The sequence below is a fragment of the Triticum aestivum genome, chromosome 7A, assembly GCF_018294505.1.
Source record: "Triticum aestivum cultivar Chinese Spring chromosome 7A, IWGSC CS RefSeq v2.1, whole genome shotgun sequence".
Classification (NCBI taxonomy): domain Eukaryota; kingdom Viridiplantae; phylum Streptophyta; class Magnoliopsida; order Poales; family Poaceae; genus Triticum; species Triticum aestivum.
Genome location: NC_057812.1, coordinates 591,920,182 through 591,938,116, shown reverse-complemented (window position 1 = coordinate 591,938,116; position 17,935 = coordinate 591,920,182). Strand labels below are relative to the sequence as shown.

The window sequence follows — 17,935 nt, the reverse complement described above, 5'->3', positions numbered from 1 at the left end:
TGGGGCATATCTTCATCAAATATGTAAAAATACTTCCTTACCTAGTTCAAAACTAATTCAACAATATTCATTTTCCTATTTTGTTCACAACAACACTTTATGAAGGAAGTGCTATTTATATATTATTGATTGCCCTCGGAATTTTTGGGCACTCTTTCCTATCCAAATCATTACCGCATGACAAAATTCAGCTCCATTTGCCAGGCAAATCTTCCTCCGCAAATTTCCAAAGTTTTTGTCCACCTAGAAGCATTGTGAAGTACCTTTTTTATATCTCTAAATGACATGAAATTTATACAGTTCCTTCATATGCCCAAATTATCACCCTCCTCCAAATTGCAGCTCAGTTAAATCATCTATGTGAGCCCAGGTTCAATTTATATTTTATGGCCAAATTGGCACGTTGCAAAGCAAGTGTTATATAGACCCCTCCTATTACCCTCAAACTTTTCGGGCACTCTTCCATAGCCAAATCATTGCCACATGATAATATTCAGCTCAATTTTCCTAGTAAATCTTTCTCGGGAAATTTCCAAAGTTTCTACCTCGAGAGAAGCTTTGTCAAGTAAGTACTAGCTAGGCTTACCCAAATGATCTGAAAATTTACCAGCGCATGACCATACCTAAGTAACTTACCTACACCAATTTTGAGCTCATTTCATTCATCCAATCTCTCTCACTAGTTTTCCCAAGTTTTTGTCCATAGAAGAGCATTGTGAAGGAAGTACTACTTTGGCATGTCCAAATGGTATAAATTTTCTACAATGCTTTCCTATGCCCAAATAAACATCCTCCACAAAATTTTAGCTCACTCCATTCATTATTTTGAGCCCAGCTTCAACATTCATATTTTAGTCCAGCGTGGTACTTTGCAAAGCAAGTACCACCTAGGATCCTCCTTTTGAGCTAAAAATTTGTGAAGACATTCTCCTTAGTAGATGATCATCCTCAGCCAAAACTCACGCCCATTGGCAATGTGCATTTCCCGTACCGCTAATCAAACACTTGGCTGCTAATTCATGTTTGAGCATCGATCGGTCTCCTCGTGAGAATCTTATGTTGTAATTTTCTTCCTAGCACCAACCTGGGGAGTGCCCAGCCCACTAGACATGCCTAGGCCGCCCAGAACACATGGCAACATTACGGTCACGCGGTGACCACGCGACGGGCATGCGAGTTTACGCGCTCTAGAGTTGAGGCCCTCGGCCACCGCCCAAACCTTGACGTATCGCCACCAAACCATGTATTTATGATTAAATAGGTCCTTATGTAACTAGAAATGATTTTTGTAAAAAATAAATAGCAAACTATGAGGCAGCTGCAGTTCAAATTTGACCCGCTTCCAACTGAATCGGTGGAAATTTGTCTTTTTCACAAGAGGTGGATCAAAAAAATTTACACCCAACCATTTTGTCAATTGTGCATTAAATATGGCCTAGTATTTTATAAAAATGATTTGGTCCAATTTTGCAACAATTATTTGGTAGTTCCTTCACGAAAAAACCTCCTTTCGGGCACTCAAAAAATGGAAAATGGTTTTTTCGTCCAACGAAAATGAAAACTTCCTTAGGCAACATTGTTTGCCATTCCAATATGCACCCTTGTGCACAATATGAGATCATTTGAACAAACTTTGCCATGAATGTGGCCATAAGATTGATCATTTGGCTTGAAAGCCATTGATCTCCACACGTGATAGCTCGTTTCTGAGAACACTTTTTTAAAATAATTGCCATATTACAAGTTTGTTATTTTTCCTGGGAACTTGGCCACAAATAATGACACAATGCGAAGGTTTCCCAATTTTTTGATTTTTTTTGAATTTTTTATGCCCGTTTCAAAATGCGGTCAAAACGGCGAGAATGACCGTTCCTAGCTAGTGGTTGAATCTTGGGTTTTTTTGGTGTTTCTCTGATTAAATAGGTACTTATGTAACTAGAAATGATTTTTGGAAAAAATAAATAGCAAACTATGAGGCAGCTGCAGTTCAAATTTGACCCGCTTCCTACTGAATCGACGGAAATTTGTCTTTTTCACGAGAGGAGGATCAAAACTTTTTACACCCAACCATTTTGTCAATTGTGCATTAAATATGTCCTAGTATTTTAGAAAATCGATTTGGTCCAATTTTGCAACAAATATATGGTAGGTCCTTCACAAAAAAACTCATTTCGGGCACTCGGAAAATGGAAAATGTATTTTCCGTGCAAAGAAAATGAAAACTCCCTTAGGCAACATTGTTTAGAATTCCAAGATGCAACATTGTGCACAATATGATATCATTTGTACAAACTTTGCCATGAATGTGGCCATAAGATTGATCATTTGGCTTGAAAGCCATGAATCTTCACACTAGATAGCTTGTTTCTGAGAACACTTTTTTAAAATAATTGTCGTATTACAAGTTTATTATTTTTCCTGGTAACTTGGTCACATATAATGATGCAATGTGAAGGTTTTCCAAAAAAAATTTGAATTTTTTACGCCCGTTTCAAAATGCGGTCAAAACGGCGGGCTTGACCGTTCCTAGCTAGTGGTTGAATCTTGGAATTTTTTTGGCGTTTCTATGATTAAATAGATACTTATGTACCTAGAAATGATTTTCGAAAAAAATAAAGAGCAAACTACGAGGCAGCTACAGTTCAAATTTGACCCGCTTCCAGCTGAATCAGCGGAAATTTGTCTTTTTCACTAGAGGTGAATCAAGGCTTTTTACACCCAACCATTGTGTCAATTGTGCATTAAACATGTCCTAGTATTTTATAAAATCGATTTTGTCCATTTTTACAAAATTTATTTGGTAGTTCCTTCACAAAAAAACCTCATTTCGGGCACTCGAAAAATGGAAAAATGGTTTTTTCGTCCAAAGAAAATGAGAACTTCCTTAGGAAATATTGTTTGCCATTCCAAAATGCACCCTTTTGCACAATATGAGATCATTTAAACAAACTATGCCAAGAATGTGGCCATAAGATTGATCATTTGCCTTGAAAGCCATTGATCATTTGCACAATATTGTTTCAGAGAACACTTTTTTAAAATAATTGCCGTATTGCAAGTTTATTATTTTTCCTGGGAACTTGGCCACATATAATGACACAATGCGAACGTTTCAGAATTTTTTGATTTTTTTTTGAATTTTTTATGCCCGTTTCAAAATGCGGTCAAACCGGCGGGAATGAAGGTTCCTAGCTAGTGGTTAAATCTTGGAAACCTTTTGATGTTTCTCTGATTAAATAGATACTTATATACCTAGAAATTATTTTTGAAAAAAATAAAGAGCAAACTACAAGGCAGCTACAGTTCAAATTTGACCCGCTTCCAGCTGAATCGGCGAACATTTGTCTTTTTCATGAGAGCTGGATCAAAACTTTTTACACCCAACCATTTGGTCAATTGTGCATTAAATATGGCCTAGTATTTTAAAAAATGATTTGGTCCAATTTTGCAACAAATATTTGGCAGGTCCTTCACAAAAAAGCCTCTTTTCGGGCACTCGAAAAATGAAAAATGAATTTTCCGTGCAAAGAAAATGAAAACATTCTTAGGTAACATTGTTTGCCATTCCAAGATGCACCATTTTGCTCAATATAAGATCATTTATTTGAATTTTTCATGTGAAAAAGTAGAAGAAAAACAAAAGAATGTCGAGGTACATGCTTTTTTGAAACACAATTTGTCTTTTTGATGAGAGGTGGATCGAAAGCATTTTACATCTAAAGATTAGGTCAACTGTACATAAAATGTTGTCTTATAGTTTTGGAAAATGGAGTGGTGCTGTAAACATTTTTTGCACTCCGAAAATAGAAAATGATTGCCCCCCTAAAAACTCATTTCTCATAACAATTTTTAAAAGATATTTGTCTTATTCCAATTCCAAGTTTGTTAGTTTTCATAAAAACTATGTAACATTTGGTGACACAATGAAAATGTTTCTTTTTGAATTTCTCATATCATATAATTGTTTATATGATTCAACACCTTTTTTGAAAAAATATGGCTCAACACCTTATTTTTAGTCGATTACGACCAATTTAGAAGGTCATAACGTCTACTGGGTTCTAATTGGTCCATGGACATGTCACGCGGATCGTGCTCAAACGCCGTCGGATGCTCTCGGATCCGACGGCAGCCCTTTCTCCCTCACCCCCTCCCCATCTTTGTCTCAAAAAAAGAAAAGAGAAAACTCCCTCACCCTCTCACCCCACGAACCCTAGCGCTCCCTCTCCCCCATACCTCCCCTCGTCTCCCACATCGCCGCCGCCACCCTGCCGATCCCATCCCTCCCGTGTCAGGACCCCGACTCAGTACCACATCGATCTAGCATGTAACACATCATATCACTTTGCGGCCTCACGCACGGTATCCCCACGGGTGTCGCCTTACCTTTCCCCGGGACCGTTTGCGCCTTTTGGCACACGTATATGACAGTGTCGCTAGCATCCATATGATAAGGAGCCCGGGCTGACATGGCTAGTCGTAAACCCAAAGTGGCACAGACTTACAGGGACAGGCATCCATGACCCAGCATCGAACGTGTCGGTCATCAGCGAGTGAATCCAGGCTGTAGCACTGGGCTAGCAGGACTCCGGTGAACCGGGCTGTAGCGGGCTAACAGGACTCCGGTATTCATCGCGTGACATTTCCCCGAAGGGACAGACACAGGAACGAAGAAGGACACATGCCGGCCAGCCTAAGTGTTCCGGAGCAGTAGCAAGCTACCATGGCTCAGTGAAACACTAGGAGACATTTCCCCGTAAGAGAGGCTACTAAAGATAAACAACTAGATGGTCAGATCCCACACATACCAAGCATTTCAATAACATACACACAATATGCTCGATATGTGCAAATACAACATGGCATCACAACATGACTCTACGACTCAAGTAATTTATTCAATAGGCTCCGAGGAGCGAGATATTACAAACATGGGTCTCATGACCCAACAATCAGAGCATACAAATCAAAGCACAAGCGGAAGCTATCATGTCTGAGTACAGACATCTATAAATGAAAAAGGCTGAGAAGCCTGACTATCTACCAGATCCTGCCGAGGGCACAAGATCGTAGCTGAGGTAACAAGCTAAACGTCGAAGTCCACGCGGAACTACTAGTGAGACCGAAGTCTCTCTGCAAAAACATAAAATAGGCAAACGTGAGTACAAATGTACCCAGCAAGACTTACATCAGAACTAACTACATATGCATCATTATCAACAAAGGGGATGGTGGGGTTTAACTGCAGCAAGCCAGCTTTGACTCGGTGGCTATCCTGAACTACGACTGCAAGTAACTCTTTTGAGGTGGCGCACACGAGTCCACATATTCACCATATCAATACACCACTATGGATCCGCTCCCGTCTCCCTACGAGAACGCCATCCATAGCACTCACGCTTATCTTGCGTATTTTAGAGTATCCACTTTCACTTGTCTATGAACTGATATAAGCAACCCAGAAGTCCTTTTCCGCGGACACGGCTATTCGAATAGATGATGTTAACCCTGCAGGGGTGTACTTCTTCACACACGCTCTCACCACTTACCGCCGTTTACACGACATGTACTCGGCAACCTTCAAGCGGAAGCCCAACGTGGGTGTCGGCCACGGCCTACCTAAACACTCAAGTCTCTAGTCCAGGTTTATCGCCTATTCGGGTTCCATCCATGAGGAGATCCGGCCGGAGTTTCGCTCACAGCCCCAAACGATGTGTACAGGGTTCCGTGACACCAAACGGGCGCCCGGTTTACCCGGCCACGTGCCTACCGCATCACAGCCCACCCCTACGGTCAGCGCTGCGCACGGCCTCCAGCATACTACAAACACCAGAAACTACTTGCAACTCCTGGACAGAGGACAAGGGTGATCAAGAAGCCGAGAGGGTCCATTGGTTTCGGGCCCAATGCGTGGTAGTAGCTGAATCATGGATCACAAACACAGAACTCAGTTCCTGAGGACGGCTGCAATGAGACAACCCACCATGTACTCCTACATGGCCTCTCACCGCTACCTTTACCAAATCGTGTTCACACACTTAGCTCACACACAGTAGGACATGTTCACACACCTCTGATTCATCCCCGATGAATCAGACCTGACTCAACTCTAAGCAGTAGCAGGCATGACAAACAAGCATGAATGAGTAGGCACAACAGGGCTCAAACAACTCCTACTCATGCTAGTGGGTTTCATCTATTTACTGTGGCAATGACAGGTCATGCAGAGGATAAAGGGGTTCAGCTACCGCAGCAAGTAACAGATGAATCGTGTTGTCCTAATGCAGTAAAAGAGAGCAGGAGCGAGAGAGTGGGATTTTATCGGAATGAACAAGGGGGTTTTGCTTGCCTGGCACTTCTGAAGATAACATTGAGTCTTCATCAGTGTCAACGATCACATCATCGGTATCACGTCTATCGAGAGGGGACAAATACCGGCAACACAGAAGGGAACACAATCAATGCAATGCACAATATGATGCATGATCATGACATGGCAAAATGAATGTGTTTTGAGCTAATGCAACTAGCAACAGATTAAATGAAGTTGGTTTGAATACAAGATTCAAATTCAAACTCCATATGTGATTATTTAAATGCCCTTTAATTGATTTGTGCTAAACAGCATCTATAAGTTGTTCTAACATGCATGAAAATGGTACAGATGGATTCCTTGAATTTTTCTGATAATTTTTCATATATAATTATTTAATTTGGAGTTACGGTTAATTTTCTATGAATTTTAGAAGTTTTGGTTATTATCTGAAATTTATAAATCATTTTTGATTTATTTTAATTCCAGAAACAAATACTGCGTCAGCATGACGTATTAGTGACGTCAGCAGGTCAACGTGGCTGGTCCAGGTCAAACCTGGCCAGTAGGGTCCACACGTCAGTGTCTCAGACTGGTTTGTGTCGCTGACATGTGGGCCCAGTCAACGGCCACGTCAGCGCGGTCAAAACTGACGCGTGGGGCCACTGCAATTAGATTAACCCTAATCTATTTTAGTTAGCCGGTTGGTTAGGCCGTGGGGCCCGGCTGTCAGTGGCTCTGGGGGGGGGGGTTAGCTGGCCGTAATTAACACTAATCACGCGGCCACGTCGGACACACCGGCGGCTAGCCGCCGACGACCAAGCAGAGCGGCGGAGACGCTCGGGTTTGCATCTCCGGCGACCAAAGGGGCGGATGAGGGCGTCTACGTGGAGCTGGGAGTCGCCCGTATCCATCTGTGCAAACGGCAGGGGCTGAGGTGGCCCGAGCTCACCGGAACGGGGCCCGCGGCGGCGACCGGAGTTCGGGCGAGCGCGGGTTCGGAGTTCTGGTGCATGGCAGGTCCAGCTGGTGGTCGGGGTCATCTCCTGGGAGCAAACCGAGTACTATGACGCGCCCAGGCACGAGCTACGGCGTCTGTAGCCACGACGGCGACATGGCCGGCGGCGGTGAGCTTTCGGGCTCGGCGACATACGCGACTATAGAGCGCTATCGAGTGCGGTAATAGGGGGAAACGGATCATGAGCTCACAGTGGTCACGTCGAGATGGTCAACGAGCTCGGGGAAGCGACGACGGCGACGAATCGACGATGACGGCCTTCGGTGCCCGAGGAAGAAGAAGATGATGGCGCCGGCATTGCAGGGCTTCCGGTGATGCTTGGTTTGGCGAGGATGACGCTGGAGGCGATACGGATCTCGGGAACACGGAGAGGGAGCGAGGGAGTGGCTGGCCGCGGTGTTTCTCAGCGGAGTGGCCATGGCGGCTTCGGCCATGAGGGGAAAAGAGCAGGGGAGTGAGAGGGAGAGAGCAGGGAGGCAAGGGAGCGGACGAGGGGGTTCCAGGGGGGTGTCGTGGCATCCTTAGCCGATCCGGGGCGGGGCGGCAAGCAGGAGGTGGCTCGGGCGCGTGCGCGCGCGCTCCGGCCACGCGCCTGCGCCTACTGGCGCGAGGAGGAAGATGACAAGGGGGAGGAGGTGGGCTGGGCCGGCCAGGTGGGGGAGCTGGGCCGGCTGGGCTGGACAGGTAAGCGCCAGGTAAGTCCTTCTCTCTTTTTTATTTCTATTTCAGTTCTGTTTTCTTTTATTTAATTTGTTTTGCCACTATTTTGAATTTAAAAATAATTCAAACAATGCCAAAAACTCCTCTGAAAATATTTATGCTGCTTAATGGACTTTTCCAAAAGCACATAAAATGTTTCAGGGTATTTGGAAATATATTCTATACAAGTTATGAATATAGTTCCAAATGCAAATAAAGTAATGATTTAAATTCAGTGCTCAAAATATTCCTCAAAAATGTTCATTATTTTTGGTTTGGTGCAAAACCCTTGCCAAAATATAACCAACATTATTTAAGGCCATTTTGAAAACATTGAATGCATTTTCCAGGGTTCTTTGCCCCTCTTTTATTTAGGTTTTTGAGGCTTCCAAAATTCCTCAGTTCAAGTTTCAGAAATTTAAATATGATGCCTGGATGAAGATGCAACTATTTACAAACAATATTCTAGGGCTGTGACAACTCACCCCCACTAAACAAAAATCTCGTCCCGAGATTCAAGCGTAGGGTAAGGTGAAAGGGGAACGCAACTAGTACAATCTTCACGATCCAGGTTGCACTTCATAGAAACGTTGATTCGATCACCATCATTGTCTTGAAGTCTTGCCTTGAGAACTCCAACTATCATGACAACGAGAGGAAAGGAAAGACCCTAAAGAATTGTTCTTCTCGAAGGTCGAACAACTCAGGATTAACCCACGGAATGAGACATAACAACATCTCTCGAGCTGAGACAGGAAGCACACCTCTAGAGGGATGGAGTGGAACAGATGACGAGGGTTCACTAGGTAGACAACAATTCCACACCTAAGAAGGTGGTAAACGATTGCCAACGTAGCGAGGAGTTGAGTTGCCATGATACCATAACGATGCACCTTAGGGAAGGTGACTCGTAGAAATATCCCCTTAAGTGGCAAAAAGAATTACCTTTGATTCAAAGATCTATGAAACTCTTTAAGCCAGCCTAAGGCAATTCTCGAGCGATCGTTTGTAGGGGGTCAGTAGAATGGCATACTCGGACTTGGATGATGTGGATTACCTTGTTGAAGACAACGTAATGGATGATTTTTGCTTATCACCGGAAATGGAAGAGACCCATGGTAGAATGGCACATTGGCGGTGCAAGCTGGGAACAAAATGCAAATGCTGGGAATGATTCTGGTAACTGGGGAGAGGCTCAACAATAGAGAGTGAATTCACTGTTTGAAAAGGTCATAGCATTGCCGAGGAAACTGAGAGCAAACCCAGTTAGTGCCGATGATAACACGTAGCGCTTGTGCGTGCTCTCAAGAACTTGAGCATTTCCACATTCATCAAGGTTTTACCAATATCCGTGTCAAGGATCCTGGCAACACAACTTACTACCATGATGAATAGCGATGGGCGATGCAGATGCAAAGGAGGATAACACTTTCTCAGATTTCACCTTAGCGAGGCCAAGGGAAAAAAATCTGGATGATCGACCGAGAGACATTTAGCACTCCGCTTCTAATGTTCTCCTTGATGTGCTAGTGTAACCCATTCATAGATATGGTTTGATATCTAGAACATCAAGTAAAAAAAGGTCGGACTTCGGGAACACAGGAATCCATAAGGAATAACTACGGAGGTAAATCCTACGAAGTCCTCATGGGGAGGTGGCCAACTTCCTCAATCATGATGTTATAATAACAGGTCTTCCGGCTGGGTGTGTTGGCCACGACATCCACCTTACCGGTTATCGAGGGACCAATATTATAGTTCTTGGGAAATGTTCCAACCATCATATCTGCCTGAGATTCAGATCTGGTTGGTGTCAGGATATTCCAGACTCATCGAGTCTAGGAAGAAAAATGAAAGTTTGCAACACAAATCGATGAGATGACGTCGCGAGATTCTCGGGGAGCGAACTACGATAGCAGGCTCCAAAACATGAGCTGGTTCTGCTACACACATGTGAACATGTTGTCCCAGACAAACATTATCACATGGTAGTCTTACAACAAAACACTACCAAGTTCAGGTGGGGAACCATCATTAATGACATCGAAGTCTCCACGCGTGGAAGTCCAAAGAGTTCACCTTGGACAGACTCCTTTATCCTTGAACAACTCAATCAGTGGCTTGGTGTGCTCGGAACACATATGGAATGAAGGTTGCAAGTCTCCAAACCATAGAATACTTCGCACATATGCATGACTGACTTGGGATGATCCCAGAGGAAGCAAAACTAACTTTCTCAAATTCACGGCGGCAACTTTCACCAAATGCACGTGTATAAGAGGAAGTCACTCCTTTCATCAAACAAATACTTCATGAGCTAGCATGAAGAAAATGCTTCAAAAGTTTCCAACACTAGCTTAATGTCCAACAAAATCATGGAGGAGATAAGGATGTTGTCAATGGGCTCAACAACAATTCATCTGGGTTTCCTTTTAAAAGGAATTCCATAGTTAAGTGAACAAGTGATAGCATTGGTCAGGCCAAAGATGTAATGGTGTATGCTCGAGGGATCAACCACGAATAAGACAACATTACGAGCATCATTGGTACTGATTTGATTTGACGATAGCCCACACTCAAATCAAAGGATTGATAAGACAATAGGTCCAGCAACTGATCATAGGGACCAATCGAGGAAGATATCATCGTTCTTCAACACACACTACACTAAAATATCCCTTTGGAATGAACTAAGTCAGGCAAGCTTTTATCTTCCAACTCTCCAAGTTGTTGTCTAGCTTAACCAACTAGCTCCGGGATATCCAACACAGATTCTTGGAGAAAGGGTGGTTCACAAGAAACCAACTTGATCACAAGCCCAACATAACAGTCAGGAAATAACCCGGTAACGCTTCCAAGAAGATATTTGGAAAGTCACGAACCACCGGTATGTTACTAAGCTCGAGAACAATCTTGCCTTTCAGGGCAAGACGATATGATCAAATGAGCGAGGACTTGACAAAATCCTAACTCATCAATCGAAATGTGCACCAGGAAGATGGACAAGGTAGCACGATAAATCTTAGAATGATGATTCAAGAACAAACACGTTAAGAATGAGGTTATTGTCCATTTATCTACCAAGCAACAAGGTTGCTAGGAGTATTGATTTCACACATCACGATTCACTTGTCGACATTCCGGTTGCGACAACACGGAACCGAGGGATGAATAATGATGGCGAGAAGTATCACTACATCAAGAATTCTCAAGAGCCGGTGCAATCCTCATGAAAATCCTGACATAAAGGGGGTAATACTCCAAGGTAGAACAGAACCAAAAGCTGGATTGGCATTTGATCTGCGGAATACAACTACTTTGACCCAATCCTAGATATGGATGAGGTACTGGAGTTTGTTTCTCCAAGTCATTCAGGACAGAATGGCTTGTCGGACCACATGAGTAATAGGCATTGATAAACGAATGCATGCATACTCTTGACTATCAATTGATAGACGAAGGTCAGTAGGCAACTAAAGAGGGACAACTCAAAGGAACATATAATTTTCTGAGTTGTGGATGCATAGATTAGCATGTCGAACGAAGTTCAACATATTTCTTCCAGATAACCCATGCAGAAAGGTAGAACTAGCAGAGCCACAATATATAATGGAGAACTCATCAAGAATAATCCTGTTGTGATATTTCAGTTCAACGAGGAACTTCTGCCATAAGTAGTTCATGGTATTTGGAAGAAGAAGATACCACGGACTTCAAGGACTATCGCAAAGGTTACTAATATCCTAAAGGCACTAGCAACTACTATCAACATGAAGTAGGTAGAGTGAATCTCGGGTTCAAGAACCCAGGAACAGAATACCTATTACTAAGTAGCATCACGGGATGCTTCCGAGAATGATGGCCAGAATCATCACACTGGGAACAGAAATCATGGCTAAATTACTAGATGATCCCCTAAGACACCTAGGGTTATAATAATATCTCCAACATATATGTCAGGGTAACGGAGTACCTCAACTCACTGATTAGTGTGGTTAATCTGGCCCATGGGAACATTGAAACGGGACGAAAGGATTTGCAAATGCATCAGACTACTTAGAAACCCGGGATGACTCGGACAGCATAACAGCTGTAAATGCTCAGAAAAGGTTTGATACATTCTCAAAAATGGTGGCATAACCACTCAGAAGCACAATATCAAGGTTAAGAGATCAACAATTAACATACGGAAGTAGTAGGAACTGAGCTGAGACTTAACTCCAACAATCTTATAAGTCCACTGATTAGTAACACGTGATCCTAATAGAAAGAAGAGATAGCCTAGTTCTTAATCCCCGTAGAAGAGAAGATGATGACTCAGATCAGAAGGCATGAGGTATAAGGAGTAAAAAGAGCCTTACGTTCCATCCCACAATCAATTCCCTTATATAACTAAGACTTTCTAGACTCAACTTCGACCAGTTTGGCTTGGTAATCCTACAGGCAGTCAAGCTCTGATACCAACGTTGTCAGGACCCCGACTCAATGCCACATCGATCTAGCATGTAACACCTCATATCACTTTGCGGCCTCACGCACGGTATTCCCACGGGTGTCGCCTTACCTTTGCCCGGGACCGTTTGCGCCTTTTGGCACACGTATATGACAGTGTCGCTAGCATCCATATGATAAGGAGCCCGGGCTGACATGGCTAGTCGTAAACCCAAAGTGGCACAGACTTACAGGGACAGGCATCCATGACCCAGCATCGAACGTGTCGGTCATCAGCGAGTGAATCCAGGCTGTAGCACTGGGCTAGCAGGACTCCGGTGAACCGGGCTGTAGCGGGCTAACAGGACTCCGGTATTCATCGCGTGACATTTCCCCGAAGGGACAGACACAGGAACGAAGAAGGACACATGCCGGCCAGCCTAAGTGTTCCGGAGCAGTAGCAAGCTACCATGGCTCAGTGGAAACACTAGGAGACATTTCCCGGTAAGAGAGGCTACTAAAGATAAACAACTAGATGGTCAGATCCCACACATACCAAGCATTTCAATAACATACACACAATATGCTCGATATGTGCAAATACAACATGGCATCACAACATGACTCTACGACTCAAGTAATTTATTCAATAGGCTCCGAGGAGCGAGATATTACAAACATGGGTCTCATGACCCAACAATCAGAGCATACAAATCAAAGCACAAGCGGAAGCTATCATGTCTGAGTACAGACATCTATAAATGAAAAAGGCTGAGAAGCCTGACTATCTACCAGATCCTGCCGAGGGCACAAGATCGTAGCTGAGGTAACAAGCTAAACGTCGAAGTCCACGCGGAACTACTAGTGAGACCGAAGTCTCTCTGCAAAAACATAAAATAGGCAAACGTGAGTACAAATGTACCCAGCAAGACTTACATCAGAACTAACTACATATGCATCATTATCAACAAAGGGGATGGTGGGGTTTAACTGCAGCAAGCCAGCTTTGACTCGGTGGCTATCCTGAACTACGACTGCAAGTAACTCTTTTGAGGTGGCGCACACGAGTCCACATATTCACCATATCAATACACCACTATGGATCCGCTCCCGTCTCCCTACGAGAACGCCATCCATAGCACTCACGCTTATCTTGCGTATTTTAGAGTATCCACTTTCACTTGTCTATGAACTGATATAAGCAACCCAGAAGTCCTTTTCCGCGGACACGGCTATTCGAATAGATGATGTTAACCCTGCAGGGGTGTACTTCTTCACACACGCTCTCACCACTTACCGCCGTTTACACGACATGTACTCGGCAACCTTCAAGCGGAAGCCCAACGTGGGTGTCGGCCACGGCCTACCTAAACACTCAAGTCTCTAGTCCAGGTTTATCGCCTATTCGGGTTCCATCCATGAGGAGATCCGGCCGGAGTTTCGCTCACAGCCCCAAACGATGTGAACAGGGTTCCGTGACACCAAACGGGCGCCCGGTTACCCGGCCACGTGCCTACCGCATCACAGCCCACCCCTACGGTCAGCGCTGCGCACGGCCTCCAGCATACTACAAACACCAGAAACTACTTGCAACTCCTGGACAGAGGACAAGGGTGATTAAGAAGCCGAGAGGGTCCATTGGTTTCGGGCCCAATGCGTGGTAGTAGCTGAATCATGGATCACAAACACAGAACTCAGTTCCTGAGGACGGCTGCAATGAGACAACCCACCATGTACTCCTACATGGCCTCTCACCGCTACCTTTACCAAATCGTGTTCACACACTTAGCTCACACACAGTAGGACATGTTCACACACCTCTGATTCATCCCCGATGAATCAGACCTGACTCAACTCTAAGCAGTAGCAGGCATGACAAACAAGCATGAATGAGTAGGCACAATCAGGGCTCAAACAACTCCTACTCATGCTAGTGGGTTTCATCTATTTACTGTGGCAATGACAGGTCATGCAAAGGATAAAGGGGTTCAGCTACCGCAGCAAGTAACAGATGAATCGGTGTTGTCCTAATGCAGTAAAAGAGAGCAGGAGCGAGAGAGTGGGATTTTATCGGAATGAACAAGGGGGTTTTGCTTGCCTGGCACTTCTGAAGATAACATTGAGTCTTCATCAGTGTCAACGATCACATCATCGGTATCACGTCTATCGAGAGGGGACAAATACCGGCAACACAGAAGGGAACACAATCAATGCAATGCACAATATGATGCATGATCATGACATGGCAAAATGAATGTGTTTTGAGCTAATGCAACTAGCAACAGATTAAATGAAGTTGGTTTGAATACAAGATTCAAATTCAAACTCCATATGTGATTATTTAAATGCCATTTAATTGATTTGTGCTAAACAGCATCTATAAGTTGTTCTAACATGCATGAAAATGGTACAGATGGATTCCTTGAATTTTTCTGATAATTTTTCATATATAATTTATTTAATTTGGAGTTACGGTTAATTTTCTATGAATTTTAGAAGTTTTGGTTATTATCTGAAATTTATAAATCATTTTTGATTTATTTTAATTCCAGAAACAAATACTGCGTCAGCATGACGTATTAGTGACGTCAGCAGGTCAACGTGGCTGGTCCAGGTCAAACCTGGCTAGTGGGGTCCACACGTCAGTGTCTCAGACTGGTTTGTGTCGCTGACATGTGGGCCCAGTCAACGGCCACGTCAGCGCGGTCAAAACTGACGCGTGGGGCCACTGCAATTAGATTAACCCTAATCTATTTTAGTTAGCCGGTTGGTTAGGCCGTGGGGCCCGGCTGTCAGTGGCTCTGGGGGGGGGGGGGTAGCTGGCCGTAATTAACACTAATTACGCGGCCACGTCGGACACACCGGCGGCTAGCCGCCGACGACCAAGTAGAGCGGCGGAGACGCTCGGGTTTGCATCTCCGGCGACCAAAGGGGCGGATGAGGGCGTCTACGTGGAGCTGGGAGTCGCCCGTATCCATCTGTGCAAACGGCAGGGGCTGAGGTGGCCCGAGCTCACCGGAACGGGGCCCGCGGCGGCGACCGGAGTTCGGGCGAGCGCGGGTTCGGAGTTCTGGTGCATGGCAGGTCCAGCTGGTGGTCGGGGTCATCTCCTGGGAGCAAACCGAGTACTATGACGCGCCCAGGCACGAGCTACGGCGTCTGTAGCCACGACGGCGACATGGCCGGCGGCGGTGAGCTTTCGGGCTCGGCGACATACGCGACTATGGAGCGCTATCGAGTGCGGTAATAGGGGGAAACGGATCATGGCGCGAGGAGGAAGATGACAAGGGGGAGGAGGTGGGCTGGGCCGGCCAGGTGGGGGAGCTGGGCCGGCTGGCTGGACAGGTAAGCGCCAGGTAACTTCCTTCTCTCTCTTTCTTTTATTTCTATTTCAGTTCTGTTTTCTTTTATTTAATCTGTTTTGCCACTATTTTGAATTTAAAAATAATTCAAACAATGCCAAAAACTCCTCTGAAAATATTTATGCTGCTTAATGGACTTTTCCAAAAGCACATAAAATGTTTCAGGGTATTTGGAAATATATTCTATACAAGTTATGAATATAGTTCCAAATGCAAATAAAGTAATGATTTAAATTCAGTGCTCAAAATATTCCTCAAAAATGTTCATTATTTTTGGTTTGGTGCAAAACCCTTGCCAAAATATAACCAACATTATTTAAGGCCATTTTGAAAACATTGAATGCATTTTCCAGGGTTCTTTGCCCCTCTTTTATTTAGGTTTTTGAGGCTTCCAAAATTCCTCAGTTCAAGTTTCAGAAATTTAAATATGATGCCTGGATGAAGATGCAACTATTTACAAACAATATTCTAGGGCTGTGACATCCCGATTCAGATCCGACCCCGCCGCCCGCGCCCGCGCGCCACCACCCGCTCCTCGTCGCCTCCCGGAGGACGTCCGCCGCTCTTCCTCCGCCTGTCCCGGAGGCCTCAGTCGGCGCCCTCCGCCGCAGGGCCGCCGCGCTCGTCCCACCCTCGGCGCCGCACCTCCACCGCCATCTCCGTTGGGTCCTCGTCGACGCCTTCGCCCCTTCCCCGTCCAGCGCACCGCTCGGGAACAAGCACTGGAAGGACCTGGTGGTCACTGTCCGGGACGGCGTGCTCATCCCGCGGCCTGAGACGGAGGCCGTTGTGGACATGGTCGCCACCACCAACTGCGAGCGGGGGTCCTGGTCCTCTCCCTCGTCGTCCTTGGCGGCGGCATCGCGGCTTGGCGCCATCGCCGTGCCCTGCATCGACGTCTCGATCAGCTTCACGGATCACCGTCTTCACGGTACGCACGCACACATGTCTGAAATCCACAGTCAACAGTTTGGTGTACGCGCTGACTACTGAGCCATGAGCCATGCGTGTGGTTGTGCTTGTGCAGAGGTTGGTCGAAGAGGGCTAGAGTTCATGCCGTTCCTGCTGTCCCTGTCCGTGTTCCTCTTCGGCACCTCCTGGTTCATCTTCGACCTCATCCTGGTGAGATTTCCATCCAACCCTCCCCGTCCCCACGGTGCTCTTTCTAGTTAGTACTCGTCCGAGAGAGTTGCGGTACCAACCGTTAGTTCTTGGTATATCAGGTGGCCAAGATTGTAGCTGATGAGATGAATAACTACCTCTTGTTTGAGCACACTCTGCAAATTGTGCCTGTCCCACTGGAGAAAATATGGAGCTAAATTGAGCCAAGATTGTACCTCTTGTTAGTTATTGGAGCTAAATTGGTCAGTTTGAAAATGCTGGAGCTAAAGAGGTTGATTATTGGGTAGTTAGTCCAGTTTTATTGAGATTAAATATGTGTGAGTTAGCTGTGAGATGCACAATTTTGTATTGTGATTTCTGGAACCCTACTGTTTAGATGAGGTTCTGTTGTCCTTTTGAACGGTTGGTACCCCAGATTTGTGCTATAGCTGTGTTTACTATAGAGTGTAGACTCATGGCATGTACTCTGACAAAATATTTGAAGGGTTAAATAATGCTGAAATGCCCTGCTGTAGTGTAGCTCTACTGATGATGCAGATTGATAGATCTTTTATGTTTGTGTTCGACTTGATGCCATGTCGACTTGCTTGCTTAATCATGAAGTAAATTGCTCGGTGCAGTTATTTTCTGAAAGATGCTCTCCATAGCCTCACTGTGAAGTTGACATCCAGGTTCATAGAGATCTCTAGGAGTGGGCAGACCAGTGAGCTCAATAATATCAAAGGCTTTGGCTTTGTGATGAACATTTCCTGTCATCCACTCAAGGACCCAAGTCTTCGGATCTCTGTTGTAACCACGTATGTGAAGTGTGGCATAAAATTGGAGCAGCAACTCTTCGTTCCAGTGCTCTTGGTTGGTTATGAAAGGCAACAATCCAACCTCTTTGAAGCAATCCAGAGCTTCTTCCAAACAGGGCAGACCAGCTATTGCTTCGGTGTCAAGACGCATATGTGGGAAGATGCGACCTTGATTGTACAGAATGCAGGAGTA

General features: G+C 45.0%; 1 pseudogene; it reads left to right on the top strand.

Moving 5' to 3' along the window:
• The first annotated feature begins 1,172 nt into the window (after positions 1–1,172).
• Positions 1,173–17,142, top strand: LOC123153541 (uncharacterized; annotated as a pseudogene).
• Positions 17,143–17,935: the final 793 nt, after the last annotated feature.